This window comes from Clinocottus analis, unplaced genomic scaffold (assembly GCF_023055335.1).
Source record: "Clinocottus analis isolate CAN_PGR_092001 unplaced genomic scaffold, fCliAna1.0.p SCAF_27, whole genome shotgun sequence".
Taxonomy (NCBI): domain Eukaryota; kingdom Metazoa; phylum Chordata; class Actinopteri; order Perciformes; family Cottidae; genus Clinocottus; species Clinocottus analis.
This window is the reverse complement of record NW_027176009.1, coordinates 3,015,775-3,034,854: the sequence shown is the minus strand read 5'-3', so window position 1 is coordinate 3,034,854 and position 19,080 is coordinate 3,015,775. Positions and strand designations below refer to the sequence as shown.

General features: G+C 45.6%; 1 protein-coding gene across 4 annotated transcripts in view; it reads left to right on the top strand.

Moving 5' to 3' along the window:
- Positions 1 to 19,080, top strand: part of add3a (adducin 3 (gamma) a) — an 83,972-nt gene that overhangs the window by 29,497 nt on the left and 35,395 nt on the right. The window lies entirely within an intron of this gene.

The following is a 19,080-nucleotide window of genomic DNA, read 5'->3' as shown; positions in this document are numbered from 1 at the left end:
GGTCACGGGCAGCTTCCCTCCCGGTCGTGGCCGTGTTACTAGCGGCCTGTTGCCTGGGTCACAGGGACGACCGTGTGTCTCGCTACAGATCAGCTGTTCTGAAGGAGGAATTTCCGTTTTTCTTTGTTTGCATCCAAATTCAAATCAGCCTTTTGTTGGCGTTTGTTAATAACGCTGATGCAAGCTCTTCAAGTAAGAACCCGCTCAGCATCAAACTGAAGCCATTCTTCTTTTTGGGAGCTGTGGTAAGTGGAAAAATGCTTTATGAGCTTTTTTTATTGTGATGTTTAATGCCCTATTGATTCCCACTGTAATTGCTAACTAATGCATCATTATATGTGTTTCATTTTCATTGCCTGTGATAGTCCAGTAAAGTAGAGACTTCTGTAATTCTACTTTCTCCTTTGGGAGAAAAAAAGGGAAGTCTGGACTGTGAGCTCTTGGAGGAAAGTGAGAATCACAATGAAAGGGCATAACTTTTTGAAAAATTGTCTTTTTGTTCCAGATAAAATGTGATGTGTGGCAGAATGAGGAATGGTCTCAGGAAGAATTGCACATACCTGGTGGAGAATTTTGCTTTGTTAATCTTGAGAACTAGGAATCATCCCAACCAACCAGCACAAACACATTTGACGCCCCTGGGACTCACTGCAAAACAATAACGAACCTTGTTTTTTAAAGTCCCAAAAAACAATGACTTTATCGTTCAGTGGGAAGCTCTTCTGCATTGGCAAATATTGACTCTGGACTGAACACACAACCTCGCAATTTCCCTTTTAAATCCCTTTCTCTTCCTTTCTTTCTTTTTTTTCTTCTTCTTCTTTCTTCCCTTCGTCCTTCTTAACCAAAACCTGGAAGTCATTTACAAACTTGGGATGGGGTTTCTCCCGTCCAGAAGTGGATATGTGAGCAGGGTTCAGCGAGGAGGGACTCCAGTTTGACGGCCCACACCTCCCATCAAGGGAATTACATCAGAGTGAGGCTGAAGATCTCAAAGCTGGAACCAGCTGTGGTTTGACGTTAAGACCAAACCTAGTTACTAAAGCAGAGATTGTTTTAACTACAGTGAGTCTTTTTTTTACAATGAAAGTCACCCAAATGCTGGAATATACGTCTTTTGGCGTTTGGTGTGGACGTTGTGAGACTCAGAATGGTCGGCATCAAAGCATCCTCTTGTGTGCTGCCAGATGGTCAGCTATATATTATGGGTATCTCAATGTGCTCAAGAACGGGGGGGGGGGAACAGAGTCTTAATATAAATGCATGATCACGGCAGGTCATCAGGTCGAGGCCAACGTGTTTAGTTAGCTAAAGTTCTCGTGGATGAACCGACTCAAATGGATCGGTTTTGAAAGGACAACGGGATGCGGGAGACAACCTTGTGCCAGTAAAAGCTCAAAAGCCTTTGGCGAGGAAATATGACCCTGATTTTCATTCATTTATTTCTGAAGGTGGTTGTTCAAGTCTTTATACAATCCGACATGAAAATCCCTCTTGTAGACTATTTAGGTCTGGTATTTTTAATGAACAGCCCCTCTTAGCGTGTCTGGAAAAAAGAATAAAGGAATGGATTTGTAAGTCGCTTTTGAGAGAATTAAATCAAAGTCATAATTTATCGTTCTTCAAGCTGCTCTCCGAAGGGGAAGAATAGAAACCCTTCCATGTTTCACATCCAACCCTTATCTTCTTTCTGTCTCTGAATCCTGGTGATCTCGTGCCTCAGCTGTCAGACTTTCCCTCTCGTCTCTTACGTCTGCCACATATCGAGCTAAGGGATGGCTAGTTTTGGCTGTGATTGTAGTTTGTTTCATCAGGTTTAAAGTCAGCGTGTACCTGTTTGTACCACACTGACAACTACAGGGAAAGGGGGGGATTATAAAATGGCTGAAATGTTGTACTGTTCAGATACACATACGGATGGGATTCACACAGTTCTACACCTGATTGTGTTGAGCCATGAAGCTCTATCATCACAACTCTGGGGGAGTTCTGCGGGTCCGCTCTCCGAGGCCTGCTAATCATTGTGGGCTTAAAGTTGGAGAACACAGCCCAGATTCCTCACGCATGACGGAGGACGGGGACCAACGAGGGGAAAGGAGGGGGAGTAACGAAATCTGCGAGCGAGCGAGCCTCCTGAGTTTGTGCAAGACGGAGTGACTTATCAATTTCACGGGTCAGGGGTCGCAATGGGGGAGATGAAACGAAATGCAGATTGAGAAGTGGGCCGGGAGGTCAAACAAGCCACATGTACCGAAAAAGACCAGCTACACGGAGGAAGAAGAGAGTACGGAGCAGGAGTAGGTGGGAGGAGGTGTTATTAATCGCTGTTGTTTTCCCTTCGTATTGTCGTTTCCTCTGCAGCTGGTCCCGGGCGGAGAGGGAAAGAAAAACACAACGGAGGAGATCAGAAATCTAAACAGTGGTCGTGCCAGCGGGCTGGGTGTTCCCCACCGTTGACACATCTGTAATAAAACACAGTCTGATTTCCTAATGTTTCGCTAATTAAGCCGAAGAAGAGGCTATGCAGGTGAAAAATGCACAGATGTAATACAGCTCTTTACATTTCAAAGTACATCGGTGTACTAAAGCCAAAGATTCACAGTTCATAACTAGTTCAAAACTCCAATCTTTGGTAAAAATCCGTGATAAATCATGCTAAAAGCCGGGTCAGGAATTGGACCACCGTAGTTTTCGACGTACTGTTGTGCAGCATGAACTCTGTTTCGTCTTTAGTTTCTCCGTTTCTTAAATAGGCCTCCATATTTGGTGTGACACGGTAATTCCACAGATTTATTGCGCTGCCTCGGCTCTGAACAGAGACCAATCCCTTGTCTGCTCTCAGGTCAGGTCAGTTGAGTCTGAAACCTGACAGTCTGTTGGGTCACGACCCCATTAAAACACACTTCCAACGAGGCTTTTCCCACCTGGCAGTGAGTTTCTTCTGAGCCTCAAGCGCTGCACATCCACACATAAGCTCTTGACCGACGACGTGTGCGCTCGCACACACCAGAAACCTCCCGGCCCTGGGGAAAAGGGATTTGTCTGGGGTCCCCGCTGCATATCAGACTCTACGAAACTGTGATCGGAGCTCCGGTTGCTTCACCATTAAAAACCCTCTGTAGCAGATGCACACTGTGTGCTCTGTATTGAGGCCCAGTGAGGTGTCATGGGTCACTCGCATGCAGTTGTTCCCTGCTGTGAGGGTGCACTGATCACGCCACTACGCGTTTAATGCGCGCTTTATCCTGTCAGCGTTATGGGACATCCAAGGTCCCGCTCCACTCCTGGTCATTATTGGTGCAAATGTTTTGTTTGTTTTTTGAGTGCAATCTTACAGCGAATTTGGCAAAGTGGTAGCCACTCAGATGTATGTTGTTGTTTTTTTGTTTGTTTGTTTATTCAGCATTTTTAGCTCAGATATGTGTTTGTATGGCGTCTGGCTTCTCTTCGAAGCTGCTCAGCTCTTCAAAGGATGCTACTTGGCTCAGGCTCACAGAGCGCGTCATCAGTGCCGCTAACAGTGGCTCGTCCACTGTTCTTCCCATGCGTTGGGGTTTGGAAGGTAAAGAAGTCCAAGTTATGGAAGTCATTAAAATTCCTCGGGAACATGTGGACGTTTGTTTATTTTTCCATCCCGGCAGGGAGAGTGGCGAGCTGCCAGGACGCTACACTGTCCGTCTCTCAGCAAGACGGAGAGTGGACAGAGTGTGAGAGAGATGGAGGACCTGCTGGAGGACGAGGGAGATGAAAGACAGATGAGGGTGGGAATGCGTGAAACAGAGGATGGACGGGTGGAGGGAGAGTGGAAGTTTATGAAAGAGGGAAACCGAGGATGGAGGGATTAATGGAGTCAGAGGAGGAGAGGGGGACACCCCTCTACACGATGCCCGACCAAGGGTCGGACAAATGAACGTTGAGGTTTTGGTGAACCGTACAGGAAGCAGATTAGAGACGGATGGATTGTCACAGCGGCTGGAGGCGGAGGGAAGAGTTGTGGGAGGGAAAGACAGACAGACTGATATTGAAAGGGAAATTTAGACCAAAAAATCACAAAAATATAATAGAAGTTTTCCTTTTTTTATTGGTTTGGTTAAAGCAAAGGACACGGCTTTAAAAAAAGGAGTTCAGCCGTAAAAGAGAGAAAACAAAACACATTCCCGTGGGTGATTCCTGCGTCAATGTTAGCTGTTAGCGCCGTGATGACGACAGACTGATTACTCTGAGCAGAATGAATTACAGTAAGTGTCTGATTAAGTTGGTCGTTCCAAATGTTTTAAGGTTCCTCCTCCGTGACTTATGTTGGATTTTCAGATGTGACAAATTGAAAAGCTTTATAAGCGTTTTGAAAAGCACTATATAACATTTTAGTATTATTATTATAATCTATAAGATGAGACCGGTTTCAGCTGGTGCACCTCTAGTTGTGGGTTTGTTTCCAGCACTGTCTATTAAATAACTTTATTGAGGCTTTATTCCAAACAGAAGCAGCTCATGGGACCATCAGATCAGTTCCCCATGCCCGCTGTCTTCTGGTAAAGCCATCCGGCATTGCCGGCTGTTCCTAAGACTCCTCTGATGGCATCTCCTTTTCTGTGATTTCCGTCTTTCCGCCATATGCGACGCACGGTCAAGCTTTACATCGCCCCTCCACGAGCCATAAATCTTCCTTGCCTTCATCTCAAATGTGGAAAGAACCCTTCATGCTCGTCTTCAGACGGCAGATCCAAGACAGACCAGCTGTGACGGTGATGGTGGGCGTTTTCTTCCTGATTGTTTAAACAGAGGGGACGATTTGAAAGGGATATTAATGCGGTCTTACCCCGGGGAACTAATTGGATAATATATAGGGGTGTGAGAGTGTGTGCGGGGGAAACGATCAGAAATGACGGGTCTGTCTGTTCCATCAGGCACCTTGTAAACCGAGTCCAGTCGCCGCCTGGACTTTAAAGCCCTACTCTCCGGTTTCGTGTCCGCTGACGATATTCTGGTAACCATCTGATCTGACAGAAGCTTGATAGTAGGAAAAAGCTACGGTGAGGCGAACTGCTGTGTTCCCCATTCATATTTCCGTCATCTTCGTAAAGGCGTCACGGGGTGGGAGGAAAAGCGAGGGATGAGGACGGTGCTGTCAGCCAAGGAGCACGAAGGGAGGAGAGAGACGGACAGAAGGGAGTTGTGGAATTTCTCGGCTCATAGCTTCAGTATCGCCTCGCGCGGCTCAAAAATGTATCCCTGCGATCCATCTCGCTGCCGATACTGCACTCCTCTTGGTCCAAGGAAAAAAAGATATTTCCGCAACAGGCATCAGTGGGGTCCCTCTCTACCTCCATCTACTCCCTTGTGTTGGATCATGCTAATGGGACCCGACTCCGCCATGAAGGCCCTGGGGCTGATCCTGGCGTTTACTAGCCTGGCCGACAAATCGGGGGCTAATTGAGGCGTAACCTGAGACCCTGCGTCTCCCTCCAGAAAAGCAGTGACCTTTGACGTGGATCCGACTGCGGGGATCACATGTCTGTGATGCCAATTTGAATCATTACGTGGCATGTCTGACAGCTGACATGACTTTGGGACTTTGGGTCAGAAGCCTTCCAGAGATTGCTGTAGTTACCAAAGACGGGAAGTAGTTGTAACAGCGGGATATGGCAAGTTAAGAAGAAAAATATGAAGAGGAAGGTGCCCAATTTCAATCCTTAATGCCCCAGCATGCTTCACTGGTGGGGTCATCTCACATCACGTCCAGTCAAGTGTGGATAAAAGTGTGAGCTTAACAGGTGTTTATAATTGGAATTGACGTTGAAGAAGATGAATTATATTGTATACATCATGTAGGTAATGTAGTTATTACTTTAATAATGAACTGTCTCTTCCTCCGGTCAGAATGTTTGAAAAGTGGAACTGGCAGCTATAATTATAAAACCGTTAGAGCTTGTTTGTCTGTTAGTGTGCGTGATGTCTAAATATGGGCGGGGTTTCCACTTTTACAACATTCTGACCAGGTGAAGGATGATGGAAACATTAATAAGTTAGTAAATATGGAGACGTTGCCTTCTTCCCTTATTGCCGTTGAATTGAAGCGTGGCCGTTGAATAAAAGCTCTTATTTTGTTTCACAAAATGACTCCTGGTTTACCTCAAAATGTTATCAGACGAGTGAGCTGAGCCACTTGTATTTGACACTGATGCACAGTGGCGCTGTAGTTCCTCGACGTTTTTGAAGTTTGGACAGATAATCCCTTGTGCTTAATGATCCGCCATCGGTTGCGTAATCCTTCCTGCTTCCAGATATCTTTAAGATAGCAGCCATTAGATCCGTGGTGTGTTCCTCGGCAGTGACTCGTGTGATGCTGATACGGGCTGCAGGTCGGCCACGGAGGAAAGATCCTCCTGTCAGGATGCCAAATGGAGGAGTATGTTTATTAAATGACTCACTGGACAAACAAACCTCTTTAAGCCTGGATTCTGGTTTTTACTGTGTTTCACAATCTTGATGATGACTGAACCCAGAAAGTTTAAATGAAGCGGCTACGTCCTGAAACATACCTGCACTTAATCGCTTCTTACTAAAAACGTATATATTTGAATTTCCATGAGTTATTCAAGTGCCATTAGCTGCAAAAGCCAAAGGCTTCCTAAGTCAGGGTTTTCAGAGCCAGCCTTTAGCAGCTCTCAGGGAAATTAAACTTTAGCACTCAGCTGTAGCGGTTGTGCGTTGCGTCAAAGTTTTCCTTCCTGATTGCATCACTAGGTCTCTGTGACGAGTCCTATAACACATGGTTGTCAGGAACAACGAGTTGCCACAAACGTTGCTTCACTTTAGATGTCTTTTAAGCTGTGTGTGTGTGGGGGGGGGGGAGGGGGGGCAGCTGGACCTACTTGTACAAACGTACACAGATCCACATCCTTAAGTTGGTAATGAGGTAACTTAATTACGTTTGTGCATGAATGTGTTTGGTACCTTCTAATATATATATGTTTTTTTTTAATGTTCAGATTTGTAGAAATGCTTCTTGTCGTTTGTGGCCATTTGTCTTCCTGCCACTTTGTTGTTGTTTTTAAGGCATAAAAGTACAGTTATGCGAATGAAAAGATCATGTGAGTCACATGTGACAGTGGGACATTTGCAATTTTCCTATTCATCCCGGCAGCCTCAGTCACTGAATCATCCTAGTTATAAGAACATTTTAATTTGACAGTATTTATGACTATTCCCACTTTATTTAGCGTTACATTTCTTGCTCAATAAAACTTAATCCTTCCTCTGAGCATTAGCAACTGTGCACCATTTTTGCACCACTTGTGCAGATCCGAATGATTTTCAAGACCGAGAAAATATGAACTACAGTATGATGAAAGGAAGCAAGAATGCAGATGGATGAGGCAAAAGAGATCAATGGAGAGAGTAGAAAGGACATGAAAGAGTAGAGAGGCCGGAGGAGGGCTCTGTGAGGCCCAGGCTCTGGACTATTTTCTCCTCCTTGGTGGTCTAATTGTCTACAGTCTGGATGTCAGTGAAGCCTTCGCTATGATTGTGGCGCAAGAGAGACGCTGATAATTTGCCTCATACAGGTTCATCTGGAGCTCCGCTCGGTGGGAATTCGAGACTGAACTCTCTGCTACATCATGAGCCCCAAATGTTGCCGAAGAATCCCCTTCAGTCAATGAAATGAAGTACAGTTGCTCAGCGGTCCGAACAATCAGGACACGGACAAGTGCACGGTCTCTCTCTCTCTCTCTCTCTCTCTCTCTCTCTCTCTCTCTCTCTCTCTCTCTCTCTCTCTCTCTCTCTCTCTCTCTCTCTCTCTCTCTCTCTCTCTCTGATACACTTGGTTTCAGCAGAAAGTTGTAACTTTTGGCTAAGTGCCACTGTCCCTCTGCTGGACCCCACATCCTGACAGGAAGCTTGTTCTTCCTTCTCACACACACATGCACGTGCACACACCACACACACACACACACACAGAAACTCTCTGTCCCAGAGGGAGAGAGGCACTGGAGCGCTGCAGGCTACACCATTTGGATAACCACAAAATAAGAGTCATAGGGAGACAGACCACAAATGGAGGGAAATGGACCCTAAATGACTTCAGGACCCCTTAATAGAGGGTGCGGATCCCATGTTGAGGGCGCTGGCATCACAAAAGCATCTCTGCTATAAGGATATTGTTATCCATTGGCTTTAAGCAGAGAGAAGATGCTAAGCGTTCCAAGATGACTTTGGGAAGCCGATTTACAAAGAAGCTGGGTGCTAATTCAAACATATTTACTCTTAATTAAGTACAACATGACATCATTACTGCTGGGTGTGAAACCGACGTGAGGAAACCAATAGTGAACCAATGCCCTTTATCTCTGGATCAAGCGACTGCCGATGCCCCATAAAGGGATGTCATTCTTCTGTTTTTAAAGTTACAACTGATAACTATCTTTGCATTAATCATGTAGTACACAAAGGCAGGAAATAGATATTGGATATTGATTGACAGCATGCCATGTTGCGTCGTCTTAACGACACACACGTGTGCTTTTGACAGCTTTACAAGCATCTAAAAGGACATCTTTCCTCTTCAAAGCTGAAATTCTTCCATCTGTCTGTGTTTGCTGGACTCTCTCCATGACAGCGAGGCTCAGTGAATGGATTGTTGGCGAGGAAGGACCCGGTGGGGTCAGCAAGATGTCTGACCTGCTGGATGTCATCAGCGACAGTTGCGGCCACTATCCTTCCCATGGTGGACGCTTTGTATGAATTTGTGTTGCAACCCTGACAGGCCCGGAAACATGCTCATAAACACACACACACACACACACTCACACACACTTGTTGGAGGCTGTGTTCCACCCTGTTCTGACAGCGTGTCACTGCGCCGTCGGATGTGATAGAAAGGGTCAAAGCGCAGCAGCGTGACGGAGACTGACTGAGGAGAACTCTGCTTGTTTCTTTCCTGTTGTGGGAGAGACATGCTGGGATTTCCTTTCAAATGAAACTAGAACTCGCCAAAGCCCTACTGGCCAATTTCCAGTCTGTGGAGACTGCCCATTTCATCGTTCACGCGGGTCAATGCTTTTGGGATTGCTCACTGCTGTCAGTATTTTATTTAATTTATTTCATAAAAGTGTTTGTCACCCTAAACGTTTACGCTTTCTTGACACGCCCCATCTTTGTCAATCAGCCAAATGTCCGTTATGATCATGGTGGACCACTAACTTGATTGTTTAAATGTCTGTATTGTGATTATCAAAGTATTGCACTCCATTAGCGGCATCACAGCTACATTTCCCTGTTCACCCAGTTAGAACAGACTGCAGCTTGGTGTTTATTTGTAGTGTACCATTTGACACTTAATGTCTTCTCCATCCATGCAACCACAAAGCAGTGAAAGACATCTAAGTTCGTGTGTTGCTTTAGTGGAATCGCACCACGACCTTTCAGCAGCAACAGCAGAGTCCCTGCTTTCATCTTTGGCAGGATGGACTCAAAAGAAACAAACGGAAAATGCCAAAAGTCGAAAGGTTTCAGAGGTTTGTTCTACCAACAAAACATCGAAATGTCCTTTTAACGTGCGGATGTGGCCGTTGTCAACATTGATTGACCTCTGAGGCTGCTCGGCCTCAGTAGCTTCACCTTGATACATGGCTGCATGTCTACTGGTGGACTGGTGGTCATTCCCCCTACAGGGTGAATGACCAAGGCTTTGTGGTCACTGTGTGCCCGCAGGCTGTGATCTGTGTGCTGGAGCAACTTGAGGGCAATATACACTCTTGCAACTACAACTGCTGCTGGCCACGCAGTTGCATTGACGGACTTGTTTTGGTTTATAGTTCTCGTGCCTTTTCCATGCGCCAGAACAGTAGGTGGCACAACGGGCGTTTTAGAGTCGACCTGCACACCGACGTTCACCGATATCTCCCTCCAGGAGGTCACCTCCATCTGCGTGTCCTCACACTCCGTCAAAGACGGGTTGTATAAACGCTCATATTTGCGGACCTCTTCAGCCAAACGTTCTTCAACGGGCTCCATTGTTCATGTTTCTGCTATGGCTTTTAAAAATGGCGGTATTATGCTATGAAACCGGAAATGCGAGACTCAGAAAGGATGTGGTTAGCAGACCAATCACAGTCTTGCGGGCTGCCAACGGCGCGCGTAGCTTTGACGGATAGTCAGAAATTTTGGGCGGCGCGCGCAAGCAAGCAAGATGGCTGATGGGACTACGCAAAGGGGCCCTTGCGCGTGGTCTTGCGTGCTTGCGTCTCTGCGTAAAACCAGAGTAAAAAGCAGCCTTTAAGAGGCATCTGAGATTCTGATAGCATGAGAATATTTCACAATTCCTCTGTCATCTTGTGAAATCAAATATTTCCCGACTAAACAAGCGATTCTGCTTTTAGAAGTGAATCTACCAAAGTTGAGGATGGATTTAGGAATATGAATGCAAGCGTGTGGCCTCGAGGTTCAAAACGGTTCATCTGCAGCGTGAGATCTTTTTGTTTGTCTTCTCTGTCTCTGCTGTGGATGAGACGCAGCGATCATAGGGTGAAGCACAAGGAGCTGCAGTGTGAAGTCCCTCCCTTTCTATCTCACTGTTATGTCTGTTTTTGCCCCGTTGTCTCCGTTTCTCCCTCTTTTCTACACGGGTGGGGTCACCACATGCACGGACTGTTTGTTTGGAGTTGCTATAGTAACTCATCGTGAGCTTGTGACTGTGTTGTCGGGGTGAGATGGGCCTGCAGTTCTGCTTCATGCACAATGACCTCATCCAGGCACAGATCCTGAAATTTTTAATCCGTCTGCTTCCTCGGATTGTGTAATGGATAGTCCCCGAACACGCACACACGCACGCACACGCACAAACCCCAACTCTGGCCGACGCCCCTTCAGCGCTGTGCCTCGTTTGCTTGACCACAGATGGTTTATGGGTCCCTAAGCAACGATCTTCCGACTTCATCGGACAAAAGGAACAATGCTTGACTTCTGGATGATTTCATTTCATATCGTGCGTGAGGTTAGAATTAGATTTATTTGAGTCATACGTCTCTTTTGGAAAGGGCATGGAAAGTTCATGAGCTGAGTGGGAACCCTTCATCACATGTATTTTTTTTTTTGTGTGTGTGTTAATACAAAATCACTCCCACCTTATCACTCGGGGTCAATCCTGGACGTTCCTCAGCTGCTAAATTCGGATAGTGTGAAAATGTGGAACGCAGCCCGGCTATTGACGTGCACTTATACAGCCGAGAGTCGAGTCAGTGGCAAAGAAGAAATATATTGTTCGTGTGGAAAGGAATGCTGCTTTTTCATAGGGGGAAAGTTCTGCTTCATTAGACAAAGATTTCTGCAAGATCTATTTTCCCCCAAAGCAACAGTGTGATTATATTCCTTGTTATTGATCCGCCATGTGACGGTAGTCGTCCAATAAACTTATAAACTTTCAGAACCAGCTTAACTAAGCTGTGAAAAACACATCTCTTGCTTTTGTATAAACATGACGGCTGATCCTGTTTTACGCAACTTTACAGGTGATTTAAAAAAACAACAACAAATGATTGGGACTTGAGCCTTTTCCTTCTGAAAGGTTGTAACATCAACTCAGGCAGCACAGACATCCCCGAAAGGATCTGCCTGTCTGTTCCCACATGTCAGGCCTGGTGCCGACCAGGGCTCAGCTCGGTGTGGGGCGGTCGGCTCAGAAACTCTTCTCCCTGGAAGTGGACTGCTGAGCTTCACGACGCCACAACTTTGCTGGCTTTCTGTTTGCGTTTCAGTTGTCTGTTCCGGGGCATCAAAGACAAACCTTGTGTTATTTAGTGCTTCTAATTCATCGCCCAATGAACCATTAATTCTAAATGAATTATCGACCGTGACTGTGATGGAGACACACGGCCCATCTCAGCGCTTCACTCTGCATCTTATGCCCGTGAGATAGCCGAAAAGAAAATAACTTGATTATGTGTTGGAAATCGAGGACAGAAGTGTGTATTCTTGTCCTTTTTATCTGCAGGGACTCGGTCTAAGCAACTGCAGCATGGAGTGGGAGTTCTCCAGGGGTTTTACCAATATAAAAAACCTTATTAAAGGTTTATCTATACGACGCTTGTGAAACTGTAGTTATGCTTCTGGATTATGTGGTTCAACATTTCTGATGAGTTAGTCATACATGACTGAACAAGGAAAAGAAATTAATAATTTTTGGATCAGAAAGTCCCAGTAGAGTTGAAGGGAGGCCGTGGAGGACGATACAGCCATTTCAGTCCCCTGAGTCCTAACAATCTGAACACAAAGACAAAATGTTCATTTAAAGCAAAAAATGGACCTCAAGAGAAACATTGTACTTCCTGTTTACATCCTCAAAAGCATTAAGGGAACTGACTTTCGTTGGGGGGGGTGTGGGACTTTAAAAACCTCTGATGCCATGAAAGCGTTCTTGTTCGAAGAAACCATCAGGTCTTTGAATAAAGACGGCAGAGCCAACTTAAAAGAATCCTTGTGTGTTTTTTCCTCAGCCTGGCATTGATGTCAGTGAGAGCTTTGGGAAAAAGTCAAGTGATTCACACCGACGCAAATCCAGCACCCAGCTCTCCTATAAAAGTGTATTGTCGAGTCGTCATGGAGCGGCCTGGACCGCTCTGCCGTTCAGCCCCCGTCTCACTGTAAAGACGGCGTCTGGCGGTGAGGACATACGGTAGCAGTTAGCGGCCGCGGCACCCCGCGACGGATTGTTTTTGTTTGTGTGGTTAAAGCAACAGGGTCCTGTTAAACTCCGGCTCTGTCATTACCAACTACAATCACGGGGTGATTAGTGTGTGTGTGTGTGTGTGTGTGTGTGTGTGTGTGTGTGTGTGTGTGTGTGTGTGTGTGTGTGTGTGTGTGTGTGTGTGTGTGCACACATCAGAGTTTATTCTAATGTTTTAGTGGGGTTTATTGTTGTAATCCTTTTTAAATTGTCCTAAATTGTGCCAACATCAATGTCAGAATCACTTAAAAGAGCAAGCCCAATTGACTTTAATGTAAGGATAATAAATGTCCTGTGTGTTACTTTGGAAACGTAACCCTCCAGTTGACACATTTCTTCTATTTGTTACTAATATTGAATAATACAAGATCATTTAAGTAAATTAATCTGTTTTTTAATTATGAACTATTACAAATATACAATATTTAAAGAAAATAGCTGATAGTCACAGTGAGAAAAAAATGAATTATGTTGAGAAAACCTTTGACGCATCCAGATAAATTGCTAATCATTTTTGCATTTGCATCGTAGCTCTCTGAATCGAAGCGTGACGAGTCGAGAGATTCCCGCCCCCTGACACCGAGCGGTGCGTTTCAAATGGTCACCAAATCAATCTGCTACTCGCCGTTAAAAGGTATTGATTGATGCTGTTGGCACACGCAAAGTCTTATGACGTCCACTGCTCACAGAAACATGTGTGCGTACACATTCTCCAGATTCGAAGGTCGTCACCTTCTTTCATGTTACACGCACAGCGGCGTTCAGTACCCGGGGATGAAAGCGGGGGACCCCTTCCTTTCACGGCTTTGATTCAGAGGAGTTGGCCAGCGGGATGATGTGAAGCTACAAAGCACCTTTTTGTCTCCTTAAAGTTTGTGTGACTCGCGCTGCTTTGGCTTTCATGTCACGGCTTCATTGAAGACTCATTCAACTGACTGCCAAGTGTGGACTTTGTGAAGGACTTTGGTTCTCATCGGCTTCAGAAATGTGCCATCTGCTTTGTACTTCTAAACTTTCCACAAAAAAAAAAAAAAACATTTGCAGTTTTAGTTTAAAGTTCCTGCTTTTGGACTTAAAGTGACGCTTTAAAATTGTGTGGAAATAGTTCCCGCTGGCTCCTTTTTAAAATGTAACTATAAGGTCAACCAGGTTCACATGCCCCACCTCTTCCTCTTTTTCTTCTTTCCTTATTGACACAAATTTGATATAGCAGAAGATGTCTGTGTGGGCGGAGTGTCATCACATAAACCTACTGGAAAAGCTGTATTTACAACCAGTGGACGTGATGTTTTGTCCTCCGCTTCTGTTGACTCAAGGTGTGCATTCTCTTGATAACAGGGAGTGGGTAAGTTGTGTGTGTGTGTGTGTGAGGTTATCTGATATGCTGTGATTGCTATGGGAGTGACGGGAGTCCACATGTTTTGTAGGCTTTGTTTAGAAAGGGTCTCGGGCCTCCACATGGGATATGAAGCACAGATAAAGATTTTACAAGAACACTGAGGTTTGCCCAATTGGTGACGGGCTTCAAAATGCACCCATCCCTATCTCTTGTTTTACTTACTCGCATTGACAGGCGGATCGTGGTTCATTTTTGGTCCTTATTGAGCACACGTGCTCCAAATGTCCTCCTGGCAAACGCTGTATTTCCTCAGCCATCTGTCACAGACGTGCTTTTTGTTCAACTTGACCTGGAATGGCACATTTGACCGAGGCAACGACTGGGCGGAGACTTCCTGTTGTCACTTCCAGGCCTCGTTTTATCTACTGTCAATGGAGCGAAGAAAAGGAGTAACAACAATTTCTTAAAACACAAGCACTTAAGGCACAAGCACTCATCTCTCTCTCTCTCTCTCTCTCTCTCTCTCTCTCTCTCTCTCTCTCTCTCTCTCTCTCTCGTAGTTGAACCTTGAGGCAGACATCCCTTGTCACGCTTTCGTACATCCCTGTAATTGTGCGTGTGTGTGTGTGTGTGTGCTTCTTCTCCATGCTAAGTAACACAACTGCTCAGACAGTGACAGCATTGTTCCCCGTGAGCGCTCCAGGAAGTGCATCTGAGCATGTCTCAGTGCGTTAAACATTAGCTGCTCTCTAAATGCCTCTTTACCCCTCGGACATGGATTAGAGGCTTCTTAGGATCACTCCCATAGAAGCGTAAAACTAGACAGGCTGTTAAGAGCCGGATAAACAGAGGAGTGACACTTTTACAGGTTTTCCTGTGTGTGTGTGTGTGTGTGTGTGTGTGTGTGTGTGTGTCTGTGTCTGTGTCTGTGTCTCTGTGTCTGTGTCTGTGTGTACATAGCAGGTGATGCAATACTGGCCATTTTGTCAGCCCTACAGGTTTAAAAAAAAAAAAAAGTTAGGGAAGAAACTAAGCTTGCTCCACTGCAGCACCGCGACGCTCTGACTTCATGAACACAGCTGATGCATGAGCTCAAGTCGTGTTCAGACCAGCATCGGCACTGCAACCAACAAAATGCAGTGTTTCCGAGAAATGAAGAGGCCCCAATATTGCACGTAGCCGTATCGGGTTCACCCACGATATTGACTTCATTCTGTTTGATTACGTAGCTGTTTTTTTATGGTTATAAAAGCTGCAAACGCGCCACCTTTTCAAAAGTTTTGAATGTGAAACACGTCAGCCTAGCAGAACCAAATAGTAGTTTATTTTTTCTCCAGCTTACTTACAGTATATCTAACCCATCCTACAGCATAATAACATTTGCTACCAAACATAGCGAGCAAGCCCTTTGTCGTTTTGCATCACCTCATTTGTGAATATATATATATATATATATATATATATATATATATATATATATATGTGATATGATGTATAAACGTACGAGACGGGGCTGGTCTCTCTTTTCACTGAGACCACTGTGTCGCCGCCATCTGCCAACGATTGCATCGGCCGCTCCGATACGTGCAAGTGCACATTCAGATTATTTTGTAACGTGAACAGGGTCGTTGTAACGTTAACCCTGCGATCTTCAAGCCGCAGGATGAATGAACGTCAACGCCATAACTCTGCAGAGTTGCTAAATAGTTTCTTGCAGTATTATAAACAGCTGCGGTGTTTTGACATGTGGTAAGCCTTCAAATAAATGGATTTACAGTATAACTCAAACTGGACTTCCTGAAGCCGCCTCACCAGTACCAGAAGCGGCACGTCCCCAGTGGTAATTGCCCGGTAAAATGGTTTTTAAAGATCGAAACGTCTCAGTCTGCTCTGTAGACTTGAATCTCCTGCTTCTTGACTGCGGGTCAAGTTTCTCGTCATGATCGGACCAGAGCTTTTACCGAGAGTTATTTTGGAGGACGTCATGTGGCTCTATACCGTCCTCTGGGAATCAGGTTCACCTCCTTGTCATGTGGGCCGAAAGGCCTTTTTTGAAGTAAAAGCAATCGGGGGAAAAAAAATACAAAAAAATCTTCTTAAGTCAGCGGGGTTGCTTCACACCCATTCACTGAATGACTTTTATTTTCTTAAGCATAACCACATCTGTCAATTCCCCACCGAGGGCTCTCACCGCTGTGTTTTCCCTGTTCTTGTGAAAAAGCTCAGCGAGCCCGATAATGAGCTCAAGTGTTTGCACATTCCTGAACAGTTAGCGTCGGTGAACGTGCCCCCTCGCTCCTCTCCTGTTACTGCTCGCCGTTTGGTGGGAAACGCCGACAGGCCGCTGATAGCAGGGCTTTTCGGCAGTAAATGGATACCGGCGTGCCGTTGGACCAGGAGTCAAGTCTTCCCCTCTGTTGTGTTTTTGTCCACAGCTTATCGTGGAGGTCAAGGAGGGGAGGACTTCAACAGAAATATTGGATTACTTAAGAGCACCGCGGTGTGCAACAAACTCCTTAATCATCAGACTTCATTACAGTTGCGTGGAGACGACAGAGGACCTTTTTTTTTTTTTGGGACCGCCTGGGTTTCATCCAAGTTTTTGCCTCTAATGTGTCACATGAGTCAACCTAAAGCAATAACAGTAATTTGTGTGTCCACAGGGTCATGATTAGCTCTCCTTAAGAGACCAGCCTGCTGTTATCGAGCAGTGGGACATAGCTGCTAGCACACTGTCCTGGGATGGGCTTGGTTTGCTCTAGCTCTTTTGTTCTCACGGTTCAGGGAAAACAAAGATGCAGTCAAGTTTGTCTAACAGCTCAGGTTTTTTTTTTAACATCTGAAAGTTATGGCTATATCTAGATTTCTAGGTTGGGATGTGTGTTAAACAATCCACAGTACCACAGTACAGTGTTATGTCTCCATCCAATGACTTCTGCTAGAATCTGTTTGGAAGGGGGATTGTTCAGGTGTGTGTGTGTGTGTGTGTGTGTGTGTGTGTGTGTGTGTGTGTGTGTGTGTGTGTGTGTGTGTGTGTGTGTGTGTGTGTGTGTGTGTGTGAGCGCTTGAGTCAGGCCTGGCACTGACAACTGGGGAGTGTGTGCGTGGAGTTGGGCATAAAGTGCTGAGTGGTGCACCAACATCCAGGGGAGGGGAGGGTGGTGGTGTTTGATTCGTCTCCTTTCTATACCAGTCTGTACTTGGCATACACGCTGCACTGCAGAGGAGAACACTGCAGACTCAGAGCAATACTGAAAAAGACATTGAAGGGATTGCGCCGTATCAATATTTAATCAATGAAAGTAGATTTGTTTTTACCACACATGAGAAAATCGTCAAGCTATTCACATTTTATTCTTCATTTTGCCAAAAAAACAGTTAAGTATTGCTCAACTCTCTGCAAGCATTAAGCGCCTGCATCTTGTTACGTGTTACTCACATAACATGTGCTGACAGACGAGGATACACACGACGATGCAGCTGTTCATGCAGGTCAGTGAGTAATGCTGCAGATTTGACTGCTCACACCCAGAAACGAATCAGTGAGATCTCATCCGTCAGCGTTTGTTCGGACCGAAGACCTGCAGACTCTGCATCGCACATTCTTTGCACTAAAAGAACGTTTTCTGAAAGACGATGCCGCAGTGGATTGTCGACCTGAAATGAATAGTATTTTCTGTCAGCCTCATGTCACGAGCAGCATAAGTGATGCCCAAGAGAGGACGCAGTATGCGGGAACTGCAGGATGACAGCTCTGGTTTGTTGGTACGAAGCAGCTGAACCCCTGAGCAAACCCTCCACTTGTTTCCTGAATGACCATTCGATGCTACTTAGACTTGTAGGTGCGTGTGCGTGTGCGTGTGCGTGACTCTGTAAACACTGTATTAGTGTTCAAGTTAGTGTAGAGTTTGTCCAAATCATGAAAACTATAGTGACTGCCAGCTGTGACTTGTGCTCCATTAAGTGCACGTGGTTGCACTGTGTTACAGGTTCACCTCTGCAGCTTTAACTACCTCCTGTCAAGCTAGACACGTAGCTTAGAGACATACCACGCATACCTAAACAACAACTATCATCCAGCATGCGACGTTGTCACATACTGGGTCCTCATGAAGTACATTTGTGTTGTTTTCAGTTCTGGCCTGAACTCGCGTGTACTGCAGTGACGCACCAGCACGCGCCTCTCCCCGCCTTGTGTTACGGCGTGGACTTCGAACTCGCACAGCTGTGGACGCTGGTTTGAACTGATATCAGGAGGAAATGCGTTCAGATTTCACAAAACAACGCAGGATTTTTGTGTTCAGTTTAGGATTTCGTCTTCGTACCCGGCGTGCTGCGTTGGCTGGATCATTTTCAGGATAAGATGAGGCATGTCGGGCTTTCGGTTCCTCGACGTAAGTTTAGAAAAATCAACATAGCAACACATCGAAATCCCGTAACCTGCTCCAGCGCAGCTTTAGTGATAGTTTGAATCATTTTAAAGTCAAACTCCCTTTACACGTTTATGCATCCCACCATTATTTAGGAATGTACTGTAGGAAAGCAACATGAACTGTAAGTTTGTCAGTCGTAGCAGCTTTGGTGAGGACTATAACAGAACTTTGCTTTGGGCAAGACACTAAATCACAGCTGACCTCTGACCTCGGATCAGTAAACTGTGACATTGTCTGAAACTAGTTTTGTGTTTGATTCCGCCACAGATCCAGATAGCACTGATTCTGAGGCGAAGCGGCTATCAAGGCCGCAGCGTTTTGGCTGCGGCGGGTCGCGTGCTGCCGGCCGGACTCATGAACACTGACCTTTTTAGCACGGTCGCCTGAGGTGTGGGGAGGCGGCCGGGAGTGTGAATGAAGGACATGAAGGGAGAGGAGGAGGATTGTGGAATGTGGGAGAGACACAAGAAAGTGAATGGATCGCAGGAAAAAAAAGAAAAAAGATGACGAGACGGAGAGAGGGAGTGAAATAGAGAGAGAGCAGGCGAGCGAAGAGAAGGAGGAGGAGGAGGAGGAGGAGATGG